This window comes from Halichoerus grypus, chromosome 12, assembly GCF_964656455.1.
Source record: "Halichoerus grypus chromosome 12, mHalGry1.hap1.1, whole genome shotgun sequence".
In the NCBI taxonomy this organism is placed as follows: Eukaryota; Metazoa; Chordata; class Mammalia; order Carnivora; family Phocidae; genus Halichoerus; species Halichoerus grypus.
The window spans coordinates 34,263,456-34,287,725 of record NC_135723.1 but is presented as its reverse complement, the minus strand read 5'-3'; the positions used below and the strand labels follow the sequence as shown (position 1 = coordinate 34,287,725).

The following is a 24,270-nucleotide window of genomic DNA, read 5'->3' as shown; positions in this document are numbered from 1 at the left end:
AAAGTAATTTAACTATATTTGAGTTTTGAGTATCAAGGACCAGTGGTCTCAGTAAGTCAAAAGAACAGATGCTGTGGAAGTTAACAGTGTGAGAGATCTTGGAGGAAAGAAGGTGGTGGTCAGAGAGGTTAATATTTGAGCTTAGGAGGTTTGGGATGGATCAGTGCCTCGTCAGTAAACCTGGACCAAGAAGGAGGTCCAGTTTGTGGCTGCTGGAGTGAAGATGAAGTGGATGTCACTGGAACTGAGGATGTTAAAAACCAATGGGATTAATGTGATGTATGAGAAATTCTTTTCTTGTGGAAGCCACCAAGACTGATGGCAATGCTTGGGACATACAAGAAGACGGTGATCTGAACCCTGAAGTTTTATTGTAGAAGAGAGAGTTGCCGGGCAGTTAAAAGATGCACAGAATTGGAGAGAGAAATGATTATACAAAGTGGGGAAAGTGGCAGTCAAATTTCGGGTCAAACTTGAACCATGTATTTCTTTTATTTGGCTCACAATATGTGTTTAAAATTTGGTTAATGTGCTATCATTTAAATATGTGAATTTTTGTACACATGTACACACATGCGCATGTATGCACAGGCACACGTGTACACACAATGGATTTCCAGCTTTGCTTATAAGTTAGAACAATCTGGAAGCAACAGCACAGATTTTCCTAAACAAGAACTGTATGAGGTAGGTGCTTAGCAAAAATGTGAATCAAGAGCAATTTGGCATTTAAAGACTCCCTTGTTCTTCCTTTGTCAATAGGCATACATATTAAACTTAAGATATACAGAAATTACATAGATTTGCAACAAGATATGAGGTGAGAGGTCTGCTAAAATACAGTGAAATTTTTAAGATATAACATTTCGTTTAAATATTATTATATTCTATATATTATGATTTCATGATTTTTAAACAGATTACGAGGTCTGTATGAAAGGATTTGCTTCTTCTATTATGCCTTTGATAATATTATTCCAAAAGTGATTTTGTGCGCTTAGCTAGGTTATTTACTGTTCTATTTTTTTTTTAGGTTTTTATTTGAATTCCAGTTAGTGAACATATAGTGTTATATTTGTTTAAGGTGTACGATATAGTGATTCAACACTTCCATACATCCCCCAGTGCTCATTACTGTTCTATGTTCGAAAGGTCATAGACTTCTTGTCTCCTCCTGGCCTTGTTTCCTTCTGGACAAAGAATTACAAGAGAGTTGTTTGTTTTGTTTCTTCAAGATAGGCCCTCTTCCATGGAGAACTTTACTGTAAAAAGAAATTTGGTGTCTGACATTAGATTTAAAGATTCTACTTCTGTTCTTCTGACTTGTTTTCTTAGAAACATATGTTTCTATACTCTCTGAATTCCAAATTTAATCATTTTCTCTGCCTTTCTAACACCTGAAAAATCTTGTTCATAGCTTCCCAGAAGGGGAGCATTAATTTATGCATAAGAATTAAAAAGTCATATATCTTTATTTGAAAAGATGTGATGGTTATTTTTATGGGTCAACTTGACTGGGCTACCGGGTACCCAGACATTCTGGGCAAACACTATTCTGGGTGTGTCTGTGAGGGTGTTTCTGGAGGAGATTAACATTTAAATTGGTAGGCAGAGTAATGCAGGTTGCCCTTCCTAATGTGGGAGAATCTCATCCTATCAATTGAAAGCCTGAATTGAACAAAAAGGCTGATGCTTCTTTGAATAAGGGGGAGCTCCTCCTGCCTGAAAGTTGAGCTGGGATATTGTTCTTTTCCTGCTTGCAAACTTGAACTGAAAAATTGACCCTTGGGTTTGCAACCTGCTGACTTTTATACTAGAACTTACACCATTGGCTTTCTGGGTTCCCAGGCCTTTGGACTTGAACTAAAACTACACCATTGGTTCTCCTGGGTCTCCAGCTTGCTGACTGCAGATCTTAGGACTTCTTAGCTTCCCAATTACAGGAGCCAATTCCTTATAATAAATCCCTCTCTGTACTGATATATTGGTTTCATTTTTCTGGACAATCCTGACTAATATAGATGTCAAATGGAGATAAGGTACTCTTCTAAAATTTGATTTTTTTTTTTTTTTTTTTTGGAATGGAGAACAGGGGAAGGCAAGTATCTGTGGAAAGAGAGCCTGAACACAGATGCTCTTTTATGCTTTACAGAACCAGTTCTCAGCAGATGTCTTGAGTAGTGAACATTAAATGGGACTATGGTAAATACATTTTAAATTTGAACTTTGACTTATTCATTTGAGAGTGTAGAAGTAACTGTCTTTTATATTCTAAAGGCTTACCATCCTACTGATCTATTCAGTGTGTTTCCTTATAAATGATTGCTTCAGGTAAATGACTAGAAAATTATTCTTATTGATAAAAAGCATATTTTATTTTTTTCTAATCCATCAAATACTTGTTTCTTCTTAGAATCATGACAAACATGAAATTCAATATTCAGATTAAAGTGCTTCATTTCTTTTTGGATCAAATGTCCATGAGGCTCTGATGTCTTCCTTAAAAAAGTTTTTTTTAATCTTTTATGATCTGGTATTATTCTCAATACTTTCAATAAAGGCCTTGCAATATAGCCTTTTATTGGGAAATAAAGGTATTCATTTAGTAAGTAGATAGTATGACAGATGAGAGATCTGATAATAAGATCAGAGATCTAAGGGTCAGTCCTAAACATATGCCTTTCTCGGACAATAGTGCTATCGTTTTATCTTTCAACCAGTCAAAATCTTCTTGTTCTTGAACTACTTTGTTGTTGTATGAATTCTATCAGGATTTATTAGTACATTAAAGAGGTAAATTAGCAAATGATATCCCTACCACAAATTTAAAGAGGTTCATGGTACTTTTGAGAACTTTAATTTTGTTTTATTTTAATTTTTGGTCCTGCAGAAATATATATCCATTTGTTACTTGGTTAAAAATATGATACAGGGATAAAGAAAATATATGTTCAAAGAATTTTAAACGAATTCACAAATAAAGATTTCATTTTGGTTCTGCTCCTTTTTTCTGTAACTGTGTTTTTGTCTTTAAATTTCAGCTCCAATCATGAGCATTAAGTGGCACATTCGATCCTGAAGTTTTGCTTCAGCATGTTTGTGTTTGAGTGTGCTCAGGCTTTGTGTAGCTAGTTGCTGAATTGTTGGTGGAGACTGTTTTTAGCTTTCAAAATCATAGTATAGCTTGTTGTTCCATTGGCCTTTTAACTTAGAAAAAATATATTTTTTAATTCCCAGAAACACTCTAGAAATATTTCTATGGCTGCCAAATTACAATTATTAGGTGGTGGCAAGATATTTTGATTTGATATAAAAGGAGTGTTTTTAGCAAGACTGTCGCTAGGGTGTGCAGGGCCCTAGGTGTTATGGACTGAATTGAGTCCCCCCAAGTTCCATATGTTGAACCCTTAACCACTGATGTGGCTGTATTTGGAGATAGGGCTTTTAAAGAGGTAATTAAGGTTAAATGAAATCATAATTTTTTTTATCTTCATAATGCCTTATTCTAGTTTGACTGGTGTTCTATGAGGAGAGAGAGACGCTAGGAGTGCATGCTTACCCAGAAAAAGCCACGTGGAGACACACTGAGAATGTGGCCATCTGCATGCAAGCCAGGGAAAGAGGCCTCACCAGAAATCAGCCCTGCTTGGACCTTGATCTTGGATTTATGGTCTCCAGAACTCTGAGAAAATAAATTTCTGTTGTTTAAGCCACCAGTCTCTGTATTTTGTTATGGCAGCCCTAGCAAACAAATACACTAGGCAAATATTTTTTATGTACCGTCTTTTCAGGTGGAATGTTCCTGGCTAATTTCATATTTTACAAGGAGAAGAAGGTAGCAAAACTGTTGTTACTCATGATGTCATGGTTTTGTTTGTATTAAAATAATATAGATCTTGCTTCTGCAGTTTCCCAGTGCCATTTATTTAAAGCTGGTTACATCATTATTCATGATGCAGCATCATTCGTTATGCCACCTGAGAATACTGGTGTCCCGTGACTCTTTCAAAGGTTGTTACTTTGCTTCCTTGATAATGACTACAAATGCAAGGCATACCAAGAGTGTGCAGGAAGATGTGAAGCGTACCTAATTCATTTTCTGGACATACTAAATTTCTCTTTCAAAAGCTTTAAAATGAACAAAAAACAACACATCTTCCAACCATGTCTTTGCTTGAACTCTCTAGGCTGCAATTACTGCATTCCTAGAAAGTGATCTCTTTTGATGGTGACCTCACCCCTGACTTCTGGGCACTCCTGTCTCCCCACGCTGCCATCCTGGGAGGATAGCTGAGGTGCTGAGAAGAGCAGTCCCGGATGTAAGGAATGTTCATCCCTCATCTGGAATGATTTAGGACTTGTAGGGGAAATCATGATGTCACCATGATGGGAGTCAAGAAAGGACACTAATGGAAGCAACTTGTTGGTATTAGCAAGCAAGAGCTCAAAAAGTCTTCATTGGAGAGGGGCATAGCTATCCGTGGTCAGGCCAAGGAGAGGTGAGGTTTATATCCTGCCACCATGGCAGGTATGTGTGGGTATAGGGTAAATAATGCCTGCCACCACCCCCATCACCCTTGGGTGTTGTAGACCACAGCAGTGTTCTTGGAACACCAACCAGCAAGAACAATATATGAGAAGTATGTATGGCTCATCCCCAAGGGTTGGTATGGACTGCAGGTGGCCCACATCCCCAGATTCATCCATAGTGAGTCCTGAGTGAGACACCCCAAATTTTATACCACAACAGTCAGTGGGAAGGGTCCTGGAACTAGGTCCTCCATGGGGATATGATATCACTTCAAGGGTCTTCTGTGCCTGTGGTTGGTTCCATGCTGTAGAGGGGGTCAAGGTCCCAAAAAACAGAAACAGAGTCAGACCCTCCACAGATCCCCATCCTGTTCAGCTCAGGCATCCTGCTTTGATGGCACTACCTGGCCGAGCCACTCCTTGATACTGAAAGAGAACTTAGAAAATTTAAAGAAAGATAGCCAAGGCTTTAGAACCCCTGAGGCAATGACTTACCTGGATCTAAGGGGGTACTAGTCTTTATTACCTGGTCAGTGATGGTCTATGTTTGGCAGTTGGTCAACCAGTTCTCTCTTTTCGGTTCCTTCTATTTGTTTCTCTCTTCATGGATATTTTACCAGCGCTGCCAATCCTTCCTTAAATTAGGCAGGTTTTGGACTAGGGTCCATACAACATTAAAACTCCCCCTAAGCCCTACCTGAAAAAAAGCAAGCAATTAATGTTTGACTTGGTAATAGCATTTTCTTCTATTGCAAATATGTCATGTCATCTTTCTTCTGAGTACTCTAATGTATATTGTAATATTGTATTAAAAACACAATTGTATGACATAGTTTTCTATTGCTATTTTAACAAATTACTAGAAATTTGGTGACTTAAACAGTGCAGATTTATTATTTTATGGTTTTCTAGGTCAGAAGTCTGACACAGGACACAGTAGGCTAAAAGGAAGGTGCTGTCGGGCTGGTTCCTTTGGGAGGACCTGGGTTAGAATCCACTTCCTTGCTTTTTTTTACCTTCTAGAGGCTGCCTGCATTGTTGGATGGTGGTTCCTTTCTCCATCTTCAAAGATGACAACATTGCATCTCACTAACTTCTTTTCCCTAGCCACAACTCTCTCTAATTACAGCCTGTAAAGGTTCTTTGCTCTTAAAGACCCACATGAGGAGACTGGGCCCTCTTGGATAATTTAGGACAATCTCTCCATCAAGGTCCTCAACTTAATTACATTTGCACAATTTCTTTTGCCATATATGGTAACATATTTTCACAGGTTCCAGATGATTATGGTGTGGGCATCTTTGGGGGGCTACTAGTATTTTGCCTACCACAACAGTTTTAACAACAAAATAGGATGGCAAGATCTTTATGCTACTTAGAATACTGCTCCTCTACTGACAGAAAAAATCATGCTTAAATCTTTTGATCATTCACAGGTAAAGAAATTTTAAAAAGCATCCATGCTATATGTTTACAATTTTTTTAAAGATGATTTTTTTTTTTAATTTTTAAGTAATCTGCACATCCAACGTGGGGCTTGAACTTACAACCTCAAGATCAAGAGTCACACGCTCTTCTGACCGAGTCAGCCAGTTATCCCACAATTTTTTTTTTATTAAAAGATGTGGATATATCACAAATGGATCATTCTGTTTCATTTTTAGTGCCCTGCAGTACAGTTTAAATGATATAATATCAATAATTATTACTGACAATTTCCTTTTCATTCTGTGAACTGGAAAATGCCAGTGTTGACATTTATCTAATATTTAGTTATGTGTACAGAAAGATTAAAGTCCTAAATTTACCACAACCCCCAAACCCAAAGGAAAATTTTAGCATCTGACAAGGGACTATTCACCACCTAAGGCATGTTGTTAATTTGAATTTGGGATCAAGGAAGAGAGTAATGATAGCCTCAAGTGCCTCAAACCAGGGCTTCCTGGGGCTGGTTGATTGGAAATGTAGCTCAAAGAATGTGGGAATTTTTAGCTAAGAAATAAAAAATGTCTTTCAGTGTTTTGAAAGCATGTAGAGAAAATGATCTGATGTCATGAATGTTGGTACTATGATGGGATAGGATTAATAAAATACCCTCAGCACTGGACTAGAAATCAAGAGATTTTTGTCCTTGACCCCATCACTAACTTGTGTAAATAAAGTGTTTCACCTGAGCCTGTTTCTTCCTATGCGTAAATGAGAAACTTGAGACAGATTATCTCCAAGGTCTCGTTTAGTTTTTAAATTTTATATTTCCCTGTGTTAAAAAATAAATTGCCTTGGAATGTACTTTACATTGATTACCATTTTCAAAAAATTAATTTCAACTCAAAATTCATCCTCCTTCAAATCTAATAAGTTCTTGATATTCCCATTTGTGCCTTACCATATCAACTTGCACATATGTCTAGAGTAATAGTCATATCATGTAGTAGTCCAGTTTATGGGTATCACTGTCTTCCATTAGGTACTTTGTTTCTCTAGGGCAGCTACTCTACTCATTATTCCTTATGTGCCTGGAATTCAGAATAGGGATTATAATGTGGTAGGTCCTAAATAAATATTTTTTGGAATAAATGCATTAATGCACTATTTCTCAATGTATGTTCTGTGTACATAATGGTCTTCTGAGATAATCTGCAAAAGGAGTGCCATATTATAATGCTTGTTGAATGAGACTTCTCTTTCTCCATATGAATATTTACAATTAACTAAGGGTTTGAGAAGTTCTGCAGAAAGGAAAATAACTTAATTTTGTATAAGCTGGAATTTTACACACATTGGACTATGAAATCATTTAAAATAAAATCCATGCAAGATGCTTTGTGAAGCAGTACATTGAAAGATTAAGCATATAATGCTGATAAATATGATCTTTGTTGATTCTGAAGGAATTCCATATTCTTAAGAAATGTATTATATTAGTTATAATATGATCTCTATCTACCTCATCTCAAAATATTCTCTCCAGGCATTATTACTCTCATTTCACAGGTCTTCTCAAGTCAGCAAATAATTTCCTACTTAGAGCCTTTGCACCAACCTTCCATATTCTCAGGTTGAAAAAATCTGTTGTTCTCTCTTATAGAACCTTGTTAGTTTCCTTCATGGAATTTATCACTATTGGTGGCTTTATTTAAGGTTTGTCTTCTTCATTAGACTCCATGACAACATTGGTCATATATATATTTTGTTCGCCATTTTTACCCAGCTCCTAGTCCATAATGTGAGCTTAATAATACTTTTTGAATGGAGAGAATAATCTAATTGTTTATTCTACCAGTTTGAATAAACTACGCTGAATGATAAGCTTTTTTTTTTTCTAGCTTTGCTAGGCATAATTGACAAATAAAATTATAAGGTATTTAAAGTGTACAATGTGATAATTTGGTATATGTATATGTTGTGAGAGGATTTCCCCCCCAACCAGTTAACACATTCATCACCTCACATATTTCTTTTTTTTTTTTCCTGGTGGGAACACTTAAGTTCTAGTCTCTTAGCAAACTTCAATTATACAATACTGTGTTATCAATTATAGTCACCAAGTTATACATTAGATCCTCAGAACGTATTTGTCTTATAACAGAAAATTTATACCCTTTTCCAACCTTTCCCTTTTTCCTTCACCCTCACACTTCTGTACTTTGTTTCTCTGAGTTTGACTTTTTTTTTTTTTTTTTTTTAAGATTCCTCATATAAGTGATACCATGTGGTATTTGTCTTTCTTTGGCTTTTTTCACTTAGCATGATGCCCTCCAGTTTCATCCATGTTGTTGCAAATGACAGGATTTCTTTCTTGGTTCTAAGGTTTAATAATATTTCATAATATTCATAGTCATAAATAGCCATATCCATATATATATATATATCCCATTTTGTTTACCCATTCATCCATTGATAGACACTTAGTTTGTTTCCTACCTTGGCTATTGTGAGTAATGCTGCTATTATCATGGGATTATAGACATCTCTTTAAGGTAATGGTTTCATTTCCTTTGTATGTATACCCAGCAGTAGGATGTCTGGATCACATGAGAAAGTTCTATTTTAATTTCTTGAGGAACCTGCATACTGTTTTCCAGAGTGGCTGCACCAGTTTGCGTTCCCACCAACAGTGCAAGAGGGTTCCCCTTTCTCCACACCCTCAGCAACATTTGTTATCTCTAATGAGGAAATTTAAATGATGAACCTTTGGTTACTTTTTATTCTTTAAAGTATTTATTCATTAGAACATTCTAACTGATAAGATACTAGAAAATAGAATTTTCATGGGAGCATGAGAAGAGAAAAATGAAGCAAAACAGTGTGGTTTATAGCTTTGTAGAATGGAATTTCATCCCTAGAACAGAATATAAGAAGGAACCCAAATTTTAGAGGCCTCTTTGTATGCTCTTTCTATAATTAGAAATTCCTAATGAAGTTGAATGTGCAGAAAGTGGAAAAGATTTCAGAACTTTGAGAGCTTTATTATTTTATCAATTATTGATTGAGATGACCAGGAATTTTATAGAGTGTTCAGATAGATTGGGTATCAGAACTACAAAGCATCACATTTTATTTTGTATGATTAACAGCGATAACAATAAAAATGCCAAAATATCAAGAGACTGTGACAATTTTTCCAAATATAAGCTTTAGCAATTCACTCTCTCTGAGGCAGGTGGAAATGGACAATGGATTAGCTCCTTGGAGCAAGAGGAAAGCGGGGCTCGGTGGAATTGTGACTTAGTCCTTGTCAGCAGTGCTTCTGGGTACAACTGGAAACAGCCCTGTATTTGCTGATCTGTTCTTTTGCTGTACTGATGAGTATCTCTCTCCCTCTCTTTCTTTCTCATCAGCTTGATGCTTTGGAAAACATTTAGCCTAATATTTTAGGCAGGGTAGACAGCTCAGGAGCTCTTATTTCAAGATTTATTTCTTGGGGCAAAAAAATGGAACCAGGGATAAATTTCTCTAGGAAAGTCCTCTTGAGGGAGCTGAGAGTTGGTGGGTGGAGTGAATGCCATGCCGTGTGCTTTAAAGCAGTCATTGCAAATGAGTGCACTTCTATAATAATGTGTTAAGCAGTTTCTAATACCCAAGATGAGTGAATTACAAAGAAAATATAAAAAAAATATATATGCAAGAGAAAGATTAATTCTAATCCATTCCCCACTTCTGATATATATATTTCTGGAAGCTTTTACATGTCTGGCAGTCCTGAAAGCTCTGTGGCAGAAGATATGATCCTTCTCTAGGGGTTTCTTTTGTCTGAAGCATGAAGTGCAGAGAGCATAGCATTATTTTGCTGCCAATTACACCTTCCTATCTGGGTTGTTTTCTTTTACCAGTTTTGGTTTAGAATGTCCTTAATGCTTATGATCACAACTGGTGTCTCATTATTGGCTGTTGGATGCTGACTCAGAGCTCTTTAGCAGGGTTTTCATTACTTGGAAACATCATTCGTTTGTTTAATAAACATTTCTTGAGCTGTGTGTGTGTGCTATGTACTCACTGTTCTATGAGTTGGGACATTGCACAGAAGAAGCAGGTGGAAAGCCCTGTTCTGGCAGAGCAAGAGAAAGAAGGAAAGTATATTGCGTGTTGGACAGTGATCCCTGCTAAGAATATAAATCATGGAAAGGAGGTATAAAATGTCAGGGGTGGCCAGTGAAGGGGTCACAGAGGAGTAAACTTTTATGTAAAGACCTAAAGCAAGTGAGGAGCTAGATATCTCTGGAAGAGCAACCGAAGAAGATGGAGGAGTAAGTGTAATGCCCAGAGGTAGGAGCTTGCCTATTGTCTTCAGGGAACAGAGAGAAGGCCAGTGTGTCTGGGATGATATGAGTGAGGGAGCATAGCAAGAGATAAAATTAGAGAGGGAATGTGGGCCTCATGTTGGGCCTTGAGATCATTGTAAGGCCTGGATAGTAGAATCATCTGGGAAGCTCAGGACACTCCCTGGACCAATGAAATCAAAATCTCTGGGGAATAAACCCAGGCATCAATAGTTTTGAATCACTCAGTGTGCAGCCAAGATTGAGAAACATCACTATTAAAAGTGTAATGATATGATCTGAATGACATGTTGAGATGTCTGTTTACAAATATTCACCTTAGCTGGTACTTTGAGAACATTCTGAAGGCGGAAAAAGGGTAGGGATTATTAGTTGGGAGGTCATTGTAAAATTCTAGGTGAGAGACGGTAGCAGTGCGGGATGGCAAGAAGTGGTAGCATTTTGGATATATTTTGATGTATAACTTACATCCTCTAAAACTTCTGATGCTAGTCTGCAATGAGTAGCTTCTATAACTCAAGTATGTGAATATGCTGGCTCTGACTCCTTTGTAGCCAGCCTTGCTATCATGCTTCAGAAGAAGGGGTAACCGGCGTTGGAAGTACGGGTAGTGTTCTGCTTCTTGGTCTGGATAATGATCACTGGTGTATTCAGCTTGTGAAAATTCATCAAGTCATACATTCATGATTTCAGCACTTTTCTGTATATATTTTATTCTCCTACATAACAAGGTGGAAGAGCCTATTTTAGAATAAAAAAAAAAACCTGAAGAGACTTAAAAATGCATTGGTAATGCCTCTCTCTTGTTGAACGCTGCAGGATGGTACAAGTGATTATGAACATTTGGACATCCTTTTTTCTAACCCCCTGAGGAGCTACACCGTTCACGTGTGCCAGTTGTCTATAGAGGCCTTTGTTGACCTTTGCCATAATAATGAACCTGTAAGATATCTGTTCTCTTGTGATGAGGTTCCTTAGATGAAGCTCTTTCCCTCCTTGTTAGTATCAGACCTGGCGGGATTGAGGCCCTTGTGGAAGTGAGATGGATCTTTGACTTGGTTGGGTGGGGGGAAGAAGGGGCATGTATAAGGTCACCAAAGAGCAGGGAAATCAGTTAATTTGAGAATCTTTGCTCTCTTTAATACTGATTTTGCAATGTGACCTTGCACTTTACTAATCCTGCTGTCTTAAAATGGGACTCTGTACTTCGAGGGAGTTCAGCGAAAGTTAGTATTTGAAAAGGTTGAATGGGCCCAAAAGACAAACTAGTATAATTGGATCATATTCTGAAATGCACTAATGTGCTTTTTTTTTTTTTTAAATAGACCTAAGCAAAGTTTGCACTTATAAACAGAAGTGAATGGATGAAAGATTCTTGTCTCGTAGGAAGAAATTGACATACCAAACATAATTCACTGGGATATTCATTTGTTGGCAAATCCAGTGCATTGAAAGAGAGCATTTGCAAGGAGCCAAGTCACAGCAAATACATTGGCACTACTTCACGGATCTATACCTAGAAAGAGTAAGCTTGGAAGGAGCTGCCAGCGTTGGCTTGGCACTGTGAGTAGGACACTTGAAGGGACAAGCTGGATGCTAGTGCTTTGTGTGATACTAAGGAGAGCATCATTTGAATAACCACACTCGATTCTGTTCTCTATTCAAGTAGTTTGAGTTGGTTTTGAAGATAGAGTTTCTCAGGACCTGAAAGGGATGCCTATGTATGCCTAATGACTTTCCAGGGCAATATCTGATAATCCTTACATGTCAGCTCATCAACATAAAAGCAATCTCAAAGAGGATTTTTATGCTGTGTGTGTGTGTGTGTGTGTGTGTGTGTGTTTAACTCTGCCTTTAAAAGCTTGTGAGAAAGGAGAGAGGAAATCTTTTCTGTACTGAAAAGATACCAATCATTGGCTTTTGCTGGGCTGACGGTGCACTGAACTTCTGCTGCAAATGCATTTTCTTCTAAGTTGATGATGTGAAAAAGGATGCTTTGCCACATACATACAGGCAAATACTGCACCATAGGGCTTGTATTAATTGCCATCTACACCATATGCTCTGCTTAGTCAAATGCATTGCCTTGTGAAAATTGCTTTTCCTGATAAGCCTGGTGTAACCATCTTTCATTTATTTCCTTTTTTAGGATTTAGTCTAGGCATTCAAGCTAGTCAGTAATATTAACACTTAATATATTGAAACCACTGTCATTTCTTTTGTTTATTTTTTTCAAAAAAATGTTTTCTAGACCTGAAACGTATAATAAAGAAAACATTGGAGATTTTGAATATTGTTTATATTTTTGCTTCATTAAATTTTGTGGGCTTTAAGAATATGTTCAGTATCTATAACTTTGAAGTTTAAATTAATGTTTTCTTTTTTCTTTAACCTTTGCCTACTGAGTAAAATCGATCACTCTGAACAAAATTCAAAATAGAAGCAGGCTTTTCCCCTTTACTTCTCACACAGTGGTGCTAAATGTGGCCTGTGGTTTTTTGAGCTTCCATAGGAACAGAACCTTGAGGATGGGTCTCTCTATTTGTTCTGGATTATCTGGAAGTATTTTTCTGATCTGATAAAATTTAGCAGCACTAATGGCACTGTTGCCAAAAAGAAAGGGGACACTGTAGTCCGTGACATGCTATGGGCAAAATGCTAATGCTCCATGTTTTGCACCCCCCATTCCGTCTCATAAGAATGGGCCTCGGGCCTTGGACAGTTCCTTACCAGGAGTTAAAGTGCTCACACAGCTTGTGCTAGGCTTATCATCTCATGGAGGATATCTTTCTCTATCGTGAGCCCAAAGCATTCTCTTTTGTTCTGGTCAAGAGTTGGCATCATATAGACCTTGGCTAATCTCACTGCTGTATCTATCATCTGAGAGGAGGGGATGAGATCCTTCTGCTGAGGCACAAAAGGGGCATATGTGAGCAAATTGCCCTGTGGTGGCTGCCAGGCATCACCCGTGAGGGACCAGCACCCACTATTGAAGCCGATCTTGCTCTCTCTCTTCTCTATGTGAGTAAAGCATTGTTGCATCCAGTGCTTGACTGCGTTGTGTTTTCCCTGGTGACTCGTAACTCGGATGCCAAGATGCAATGGGCAGAAGTGTTGGAGTCCTTCCCTGGAACTGGTAACTGTGCACAGTGTTCTGCTAGATACTAAGCTGTTTCTAAGTGTACAGGAGAACTTGAAGAAAGAAAATGGTGGTCTCAAATCTCCAGATGGGCTACAATGCATCTGACTAGCCTAAATAAACTTTTATTTAACATAAACAGAGGGCTAAGATTTCCAAAAACCAAACCTAAAATCTAGTCCTGAAGTTGCCTGAATTTCAATGTAAATTGGATTCACCACCTTGCAGAATTTTTTTTATATTGGTTACATGGACTTGGAAGAAGTGGAAACTAAAAAATTGAGATGGGGACATATAGACAGATCCTGATAAAACTGAAGACATTGGATTTCTTAATTCCATTGAGCCTCCTTTGCTAGAAGAGGCTCTTCATCCATTGTGTGTGGAGGTTGATTTCCACTTCTCTGAAGAATATAAAGTCTCCTTCGAGATCGAAGCCTTGCAAAACACTGCTGAGGTACAAAATGTGACACATGACATAGTGCCATACAAAGATAACTGCAAGATTTTACCAATTTTTAAAAGAGATGTATTTATCTTAGAAAGAGAGAGAGTGAGAGAGTGTGTGAACATGAGCAGGGGAGGGGCAGAAGGGGAGGAAGAGGTAGAGAATCTCAAGCAGACTCCCTGCTGAGTGTGGAGCCTGACACAGGACTTGATCCCATGATCCTGAGATCATGACCTGAGCTGAAATAAAGAGTCAGAAACTCAACCAACTGAGCCACCCAGGCACCTTGATTTTACCAATATTTATTGACAGAATCCTGGGGCACCTGTATGGGAATGAGTCCTAAAGTAGAACAGTGTGAGAGAAATACAATCATGGATTGGACTGAATTTGTCAATATGGATGAAATAAGCAGAGATTCTGGATTTCATGTTTTAGTTTAAGCAGCTAGTATGGCTCTAAGAGTACTTGGTTAGTTTATCGAAACATGGGTCCAAAGATGACCTACACTAATTGAAGTTGAAATTTTAGGAGTTCCTTGATGTACTGTAGGCCTAAGAAAGGCTTGGGAAATTGTAATGCAAGAGGTGGTGTGTTATGTAAGATCTATGCACCCAACCCTGATCTATGTTTATTTTTTTAATTTTTTAATTTTTTTAAAAGATTTTATTTATTTATTTGACAGAGAGAGAGATAGCGAGAGAGGGAACACAAGCAGGGGGAGTGGGAGAGGGAGAAGCAGGCTTCCCGCTGAGCAGGGAGCCCAATGTGGGGCTCGATCCCAGGACCCTGGGATAATGACCTGAGCCGAAGGCAGATGCTTAACAACTGAGCCACCCAGGCGCCCCCGATCTATGTTTAATAGGAGTGTCCAGAGAACACTTTCTGCATTTATTTATTTATTTATTTATTTATTTATTTATTTATTTATTTATAAAAAGATTTATTTATTTATTTGAGAGAGAGAGAGAGAGCAGAGGGCAGATAGGGGCAGAGGGAGAGGGAGAGAGAGGATCTCAAGGAGACTCCCCACTAAGCACGGACCGTTTGTGGGGCTCGATCTCACAACCCTGAGATTATGACCTGAATTGAAATCAAGAGTTGGATGCTTGACTGACTGAGCCACCCGTGCGCCCCCACTCTCTGCATTTAAAGTATAAGAAATATATTTGTAAAGGAGCCCAGTTTCCTTAAAGAGCTCTATAGTGAGCTATTCTTTATAGGTCGGGACTGACAGTGGGTATGCTGTCATCAAAATGGGCTGTTAGAATTCAAAGAAGATGATGAGATCCTGGGTGGCAGGGACCAAAATGTGGCCCTTAATTGTCAAAAGTAAGGTGGGCATAGTTACCATATTAGACAGCAGAGCTGAATCAGTAATCAGAATCTGATCTGCAGAGAGAGAGAGATCTTTGATATTCATGGTGTCTGTCGAACTGAAATATTTTTACAGCCTCTTTTTTTAATTTAATTTAATTTTTTTTTACAGCCTCTTATAGTATTACTTGAATTGTTTAAGGTCTGGGAATAAAAGTCTGACTTGAATAACAATAGAGTCATGTCCTTTTGATTAATTCCCAGACATGAGCCAGTTTCCAGATCCAGAGTTCCTTGAATGAAGGGGAAGCCAGGTTCCCTCGAGGAGTGATCCTTTGACATAGCCAACCTCTTATGCTGGAAATCTTGATGTTCCTTAAAGGGACCTCTTGTTATTTACCAGGGTAGTGAATTGAAGAAGGGGAAATAACCAGTGTTTTTGGCAGTTACTGGATACTGGTCTCATAACTGACAATTATTTCTAGAAACCCCAAATGCTATTGTGGTCCATAGTCAGAGGAGGGGCTTATGGATGCAAGGTAATCAATGAATTTTGATTTGGATATGAGTGGACCAATGGGTCCTTGAATCCATCCTGTGATTATTTACCCAGTTTGGGAATGCATAGTTGGAATAGGCATCCTCAGCAACTGGCAGAGTCCTTACATTAGTTCCCCAACCAATGGAATGGTGGTTATTTTAACAAGAAAGTCCATGTGGTAGCTCATAGAACTTTTTCTTGTCTACCAAAAGAGTAAGTCAAAGACAATAGTACACATTTGAAGCAATTGTAGAGAATATGGCAACCGTTGGGCTCTTGCAAAATGGTAACTCATGTCTTCACACAAGTTGCATATTGGCTTATATGGCAGACAGATGGATCTTGGAGAATGTCAGTGGATTAGCATATCCTTAATTGGGTGTTAACTCCAATTCTAGCTGCTGTTCCAGATGTGGTTTTGTTTTTGGAGGTGACATACCCTCTTAACTTGGTATGTAGTTTTTACCCGGAAAATGCTTTTTTTTTTTTTTTTTTTAAACCCTCTAGCTAGTAAAGACCAGATAGAGTGGTGAAATGATCTTTTGAAGACATTATTATAGCACCAGCTAAATGACAACACACTGCAGGGTTGAGACAGTATTCTTCAGGATGTGGGGGTATATGCTTTAAAGGTCTATTTATTTGAGAGAGAGAGAGAGAGAAAGAGAGAAAGCATGGGGCGGAGGGGCAGAAGGAGAGGGAAGCAAAGTCTTAAGCAGACTCCATGCTGAGATTGAGCCCCACATCCAGCTGAGCCTTGAGATCACAACCTGAGCCAAAACGGAGAGTTGGACGCTTAACCGACTGTGCCACCCAGATGCCCCAGTGGTGGTATAAGCTTTATATCAGTGTCCAATACATGGTCCCGTTCCCCACAAATCCAGGATTCATGGGTCCTGGAATCAAGGAGTGAAAATGGGAGTTGGGTCCCTGTCCCAGTGACTTTAGGCTCTGCCGATTTATAAGTCTGAGTTCCCAAGGGAGTAATGCTTCTACCAGGTACACAGTACTGGTTCCCTTAATTTGGAATTTGAGACTGGCCACTTTGGGTTTCTCATGCTAGTGAATCAGCAGGCACGGAAGGAGGTGCTATGGTGGCTAGGTTGTTTATCTCGATTATTAAGAGCATAATCGTGTTGCTACTATGTTGTGTGGTGTTGGGAAGAGTATATCTGGAATGCAGATATCCTTGGGGTGCCTCTTAGAAACTTCCATGACCTGTGATAAGAGTTAATGAAAAAAAGAAACACGATAATCTAATACGGATGGCCCAAATACTACAAGAATGAAAGTTTGAGTCACCTCACCAGGTGAGGAAACTTGAGTAGCCCAATTGTTTCTGAGGCAAAGGGAATGTGTGACGGGTAGTGGAAGAAGGAAGGTACACACACCAGCTACAACTATATGAGAAATTAGAAATAAGAACTGTGATAATTATGCTGATTTCTTACTTATTTTGATATGAATTTGTTTGCATTTATGTTAGCAATTGTAATGTATATATATATATATATATATATATATTGTAGATTTAAATTTTATTATATTATGTTAGTCACCATACAATACATCATTAGTTTTTGATGTAGTGATCCACGATCCATTGTTTTCATATAACACCCAGTGCTCCATGCAGTACGTGCCCTCCTTAATACCCATCACCGGGCTAACCAATCCCCCCTCGCTCCTCCCCTCTAAAACCCTGTTTGTTCTCAGGTCCATAGTCTCTCATGGTTCATCTCTCCCTCCAATCCCCCCCCCCATTTTTCCCTTCCTTCTCCTAATGTCCTCCATGTTATTCCTTATGTTCCACAAATAAGTGAAACCATATGATAATTGACTTTTTCTGCTTGACTTATTTCGCTTAGCATAATCTCCTCCAGTCCCATCCATGTTGATGTAAAAGTTGGGTATTCATCCTTTCTGATGGCTGAGTAATATTCCATTGTATATATGGACCACATCTTCTTTATCCATTCATCTGTTGAAGGGCATCTGGGCTCTTTCCACAGTTTGGCTATTGTGGACATTGCTGCTATGAACACTGGGGTGCATATGGCCCTTCTTTTCACTACATCTGTGTCTTCGGGGTAAATACCCAGTAGTGCAATTGCTGGGTCATAGGGTAGCTCTATTTTTAATTTTTTGAGGCACCTCCACACTGTTTTCCAAAGTGGCTGTACCAACTTGCATTCCCAGCAACAGTGTAAGAGGGTTCCCCTTTCTCCACAACCTCTCCAACATTTGTTGTTTCTTTCCCTGTCCATTTTTGCCATTCTCACTGGTGTAAGGTGGTATCTCAGTGTGGTTTTGATTTGGATTTCCCTGATGGCTAATGATGATGAACATTTTTTCATGTGTCTGTTAGCCATTTGTATGTCTTCTTCAGAGAAGTGTCTGTTCATCTCTTCTGCCCACTTTTTGACTTGATTATTTGTTTTTTGGGTGTTGAGTTTGAGAAGTTCTTTATAGATCTTGGATACCAGCCCTTTATCTGTAGTGTCATTTGCAAATATCTTCTCCCATTCTGTGGGTTGCCTCTTTGTTTTGTTGACTGTTTCCTTTGCTGTGCAGAAGCTTTTTATCTTGATGAAGTCCCAAAAGTTCATTTTTGCTTTTGTTTCACTAGCTTTTGGAGATGTATCTTGAAAGAAGTTGCTGTGGCCGATGTCAAAGAGGTTACTGCCTATGTTCTCCTCTAGGATTTTGATGGATTCCTGTCTCGCATTGAGGTCTTTCATCCACTTTGAGTTTATCTTTGTGAGTGGTGTTAGAGAATGGTCGAGTTTCATTCTTCTGCATGTGGCTGTCCAATTTTCCCAGCACCATTTATTGAAGAGACTGTCTTTTTTCCATTGCATGTTTTTTCCTGCTTTGTCAAAGATTATTTGACCATAGAGTTGAGGGTCCATATCTGGGTTCTCTATTCTGTTCCATTGGTCTGTATGTCTGTTTTTGTGCCAGTACTATGCTGTCTTGGTGATCACTGATTTGTAATATATAGCTTGAAATCAGGCAACGTGATGCCCCCAGCTTTGTTTTTCTTTTTCAACATCTCCTTGGCGATTCGGGGTCTTTTCTGATTCCATACAAATTTTAGGATTGTTGTTCCAGCACTTTGAAAAATGTCATTGGAATTTTGATCAGGATGACATTAAAGGTATAGATTGCTCTGGGTAGCATAGCCATTTTAACAATGTTTATTCTTCCAATCCATGAGCATGGAATATTTTTCCATCTTTTTGTGTCTTCTTCAATTTCTTTCATGAGTGTTTTGTAGTTCCTAGAGTATAGATCCTTTACCTCTTTGGTTAGGTTTATTCCGAGGTATCTTATGGTTTTTGGTGCTATTGTAAATGGAATCGTTTCTTTAATTTCTCTTTCTACAGTTGCGTTGTTAGTGTATAAGAAAGCAACTGATTTCTGTGCATTGATTTTGTATCCTGCCACATTACTGAATTGCTGGATGAATTCTAGTAATTTGGGGGTGGAGTCTTTTGGGTTTTCCACATAAAGTATCATGTTGTCTGAGAAAAGAGAGAGTTTGACTTCTTCTTTGCCAATTTGAATACCTTTTATTTCTTTTTGTTGTCTGATTGCTGTTGCTAGGACTTCTAGTACTATGTTGAACAACAGTGGTGAGAGTGGGCACTCTTGACGTGTTCCTGATCTTAAGGGAAAGGCTCTCAGCTTTTCCCCATTGAGGATGATATTCGCTGTGGGTTTTTCATAGATGGATTTTATGAGCTTGAGGAATGTTCCCTCTATCCCTATACTCTGGAGAGTTTTAATCAGGAAAGGATGTTGTATTTTGTCAAATGCTTTTTCTGCATCAATTGAGAGGACCATATGGTTCTTCTCCCTCCTCTTATTAATGTGTTCTATCACACTGATGATTTGTGAATGTTGAACCACCCTTGCATCCCGGGGATAAATCCCACTTGGTCGTGGTGGATGATCCTTTTAATGTATTGTTGGATCCTATTAGCTAGGATTTTGTTGAGGATTTTGGAATCCATATTCATCAGGGATATCGGTCTGAAATTCTCCTTTTTGATGGGGTCTTTGCCTGGTTTGGGGATTAAGGTAATGCTGGCCTCATAGAATGAGTTTGGAAGTTTTCCTTCTGTTTCTATTTTTTGAAACAGCTTCAGTAGAATAGGTATTATTTCTTCTTTGAATGTTTGGTAGAATTCCCCAGGGAATCCATCAGGCCCTGGACTCTTGTTTTTTGGGAGGTTTTTGATCGCTGCTTCAATCTCGTTACTGGTTATTGGCCTATTCAGGTTGTCAATTTCTTCCTGTTTGAGTCTTGGCAGCTTATAGGTTTCCAGGAAGGCCTCCATTTCATCCAGATTGCTCAGTTTATTGGCATATAGTTGTTGATAATAATTTCTAATAATTGTTTCTATTTCCTTGGTGTTAGTCGTGATCTCTCCCCTTTCATTCATAATTTTATTAATTTGGGTCCTTTCTGTCTTCTTTTGGATAAGTCTGGCCAGTGGTTTATCGATCTTATTAATTCTTTCAAAGAACCAACTTCTAGTTTCGTTGATCTGATCTACTGTGTTTCTGGTTTCTAATTCATTGATTTCTGCTCTAATTTTAATTATTTCTCTTCTAATGCATGGCTTAGGCGTCGTTTGTTGCTTTTTCTCTAGTTCTTTAAGGTGTAGAGTTAGTTGGTGAATTCGGGATTTTTCTATTTTTTTGAGTGAGGCTTGCATGGCTATGTATTTCCCCCTTAGGACTGCCTTTGCAGTATCCCATAGGTTTTGGACCGATGTGTTTTCGTTCTCATTGATTTCCATGAATTGTTTAAGTTCTCCTTTGATTTCTTGGTTGACCCAAACATTCTTGAGCAGAGTGGTCTTTAGCTTCCAAGTGTTTGAATTTCTGCCAATTTTTTTCTTGTGATTGAGTTCCAGTTTTAGAGTATTGTGGTCTGAGAATATGCAGGGAATAATCTCAGTCTTTTGGTATCAGTTGAGACCTGATTTGTGACCCAGTATGTGGTCTATTCTGGAGAAAGTTCCATGTGCGCTCGAGAAGAATGAGTATTCTGTTGTTTTAGGATGGAATGTTCTGTAAATATCTATGAGGTCCATCGGGTCCAATGTATCATTCAAAGCTCTTGTTTCCTTGTTGATTTTCTGCTTAGATGATCTGTCCATTGCTGAGAGTGGAGTATTGAGGTCTCCTACAATTAACGTATTGTTACCAATATGACTATTTTGGTTAACAGTTGCCTTATGTAGATGGCTGCTCCCATGTTGGGGGCATAGATATTTACAATTGTTAGATCTTCTTGTTGGATAGACCCTTTAAGAATGATATAGTGTCCTTCTGTGTCTCTTATTACAGACTTTAGTTTAAAATCTAATTTGTCTGATATAAGAATTGCTACCCCAGCTTTCTTTTGAGGTCCGCTGGCATGGAAGATGGATCTCCATCCCTTCACTTTCAGTCTGGATGTATCTTTAGGTTCAAAATGAGTCTCTTGTAGACAGCATATGGATGGGTCCTGTCTTTTTATCCAATCTGCAACCCTGTGCCGTTTTAGGGGAGCGTTTAGGCCATTTACGTTGAGAGTGATTATTGAAAGATATGAATTAATTGTCATCATGTTGCCTGTGAGGACCTTGTTTTTATAGATTGTCCCTGTAAATTTCTGTTGTAGATCACTCTTGGGGTCTTTCTCCTTTTATAGAACCCCCCTTAATATTTCTTGCAGGGCTAGCTTAGTGGTCACATATTCTTTCAACTTCTGCCGGTCGTGGAAGCTCTGCATCTCTCCATCCATTCTAAATGAAAGCCTTGACGGATAAAGTATTCTTGGCTGCATGTTCTTCTCATTTAGTACCCTGAATATGTCTTGCCAGGCCTTTCTGGCTTGCCAGGTCTCTGTGGATAGGTCTGACGTTATTCTGATGTTCCTCCCTCTGTACATAAGGAATCTCTTCCCCCTAACTGCCCTTAAGATGGTTTCCTTGGTTCTAAGATTTGTAAGTTTTACCCTACATGCCGGGGTGTTGGCCTGTTTTCCTTGATCTTAGGAGGGGTCCTCTCTGCCTCTAGGACTCGAATGTTTGTTTCATTCCCCAGATTAGGGAAGTTCTCAGCTACGATTTGCTCAAATACATCTTCTAGCCCCCTCTCTCTCTCCCCTCCCTCCGGGATTCCAATTATTCTGACATTGGAACGCCTCATGGTGTCACTTATTTCTCTGATTCTATTTTCATGGATTCTGAGTTGTTTTTCCCTGGCCTCCTCTTTTCCCTTTTTATCTATTATACTGTCTTCCAGATCGCTTATTCTCTCTTCTGTCTCAGTTACCCTAGCTGTTAGATTATCTAGATTGGATTGGATCTCATTGATAGCATTTTTAAGTTCTGCCAATTCACCTTTTATTTCTGCCCTTAGAGACTCTATGTTGACATTAATTGATTTCTCCACTCTAGCCATTGTCTTCACAATTGCTAGCCTGAATTCCATCTCTGACATCTTGGTTATATCTGCATCCATTTGTAAATCTGCAGCATAAGTCATAATCTCTGAGTCTTTTCTGTTTTGGGGGCTCCTCCTCCTAGTCATTCTGTTGATGGGTGTTTGAGGGAATATATAGAGTCGAAATTATTGACCAGAACCCAAGCAAGATGCATCTGTTTTCTTGGGACCTTAGGGTTGCTGGCCTCTTGTTTTCCCAGCCTGTCTTCTGGGGGAGGGGCCTGCCGCGCTATTACTCAGGCAACCCTGTTGGGACGGAGTTGCCCTGCCCCCCTGTGGCGGGGGATGGGCTCAGTGGGAATCAGTCTTTGGGGGCTTTTGTTCTCTGGCAGCTTTCCCTGGCGGCTTTCAGTGTCTCTTTCGTGAGTCAGAGCAGAAGAGACCGTTCCCAACCCTCTGCCTCACAGCAGAGAGACCGCAGTCTGTTCTTCAGTGAGCTCTCCAGGCCACACCGTCTCCGTTTCTGTCCGTGCTGCTATAAACTGCAGCGGCCTGGGTTGTGCGCCCCTCCGCAGGGCCCCCAGTCCTGCCTCCAGGTCGGGGCACGTCTCTGCCCTTTGTGCTTCGAAAACCTCCAGCTGCTCCCAGTTCACGCGTGTGCGACTCCGCCGCTTGGGGTTTCCACCCCGGGGGGTTGCAGTTTACCGGCGCGACCCCAGTGCACCGGGTTTCCGTCTCGGAGGCTGCAGTTCGCGTGCGCACGACCGTTGCTCCGGTTTCTGTGCGGGGGGGCTGCAGTTCGCGTGCGCAACCCCGCCGGTCTGGTCCTTCACCCCGGGGGCTGCCCTAAAGTCCTTTCCCGACGCTACCGGTCTGCGAGTCTGTGCCCCATACCCAGTGCGCGAGGCTGTCACTCACCGGCGGTGTAGGATCCCCATGGCCAGGCTCCCTCCCGCCGCCGTTTATCCTCCGATATCTGCCCGCGGAATCACGGCTCTCCACTTCATACCTCAAAACCAACCATCTGCGATATTCTGTTTGTAGAGATCCAGATCTTCTTACATCTCAGGCTGGTTTCGTGGGTGCTCAGAGTGGTCTGGTAGTTATCCAGCTCAATTCCGGGGACCAGTTGAAATAGGGTCCCCTACTCCTTTGCCATCTTTCCCCTCTCCTGTAATGTATATATTTAAAGATTTATTTATTTTAGAGAGAGAGGGAGTGAGCACGGGTGGGGGAGGGGCAGAGGGAGAAGAAGAGAGAAAATCTCAAGCAGACTCCACGCTGAACGCAGAGCCTGATACGGGGCTCGATATCACGACCCTGAGATCATGACCTGAGCCGAAACCAAGAGCCGACACTTAACCCACTATGCCACGCAATTTATTTAATATATATATATATATATATATATACATGTATGTGTGTGTGTATGTATATATGTATATATGTGTGTGTGTATGTGTATATATATATAAATCAGTTCCTTTCCATTTTCTCCTCTTCTATTCCTTTACTATCTAACATAAGATGTACTCATAGTGGTTCATCTCTACTGCAAAAGAGCAAATAGGGAGTTTGATGCTGGTCTGCTGGCTCATCTTGTTGGATGGAGTAGAGTGTCATCTGTGCTTGCAGCTTGTCCAGATCACCCTTTTAGCTTCTCTGAATCTCAGGCCAGGCACGCGTATAGCTCTGCAATGACAGGTCCTGGCTTCCGTAGGTCACCAGTGTGATGGAGGTTATAAGTGTTGAGAGACAGACACACATTCTAGTGGTTTCATCGATTTAGCTTCAATCTTCAGACAGATTTCAGTCTGTCTTGTTCTTTTCCTTTTTATATCCAGCTTTTCTTCCTCACTATAGGCCCTGCTGACCTATAGCGACTTTGGGTTCACCAAAAAATGCAGAGTCAACAGTCATCCATAGACTCCGTCATCAGGTCCCCTTCCTGTCCAGTGGGGCTGATCCTCCAACCCTTGCCTTCTGGACTTACACTTTGTCTTATACTGGACTTACACTCCCACCATTGGGTAAAGTCTAATATGTATAATAAATGCCTTAATTTGCA

At 39.6% G+C, this 24,270-nt stretch overlaps 1 long non-coding RNA gene and 1 pseudogene across 1 annotated transcript in view; both read left to right on the top strand.

The window, feature by feature from the left end:
- Positions 1 to 24,270, top strand: part of LOC144379660 (uncharacterized) — a 487,511-nt gene that overhangs the window by 4,776 nt on the left and 458,465 nt on the right. The gene's annotated exons all lie outside the window — the stretch shown is intronic.
- The window catches only part of LOC118531262 (Y-box-binding protein 1-like), a 79,912-nt pseudogene continuing 56,215 nt past the window's right edge, over positions 574 to 24,270 (top strand).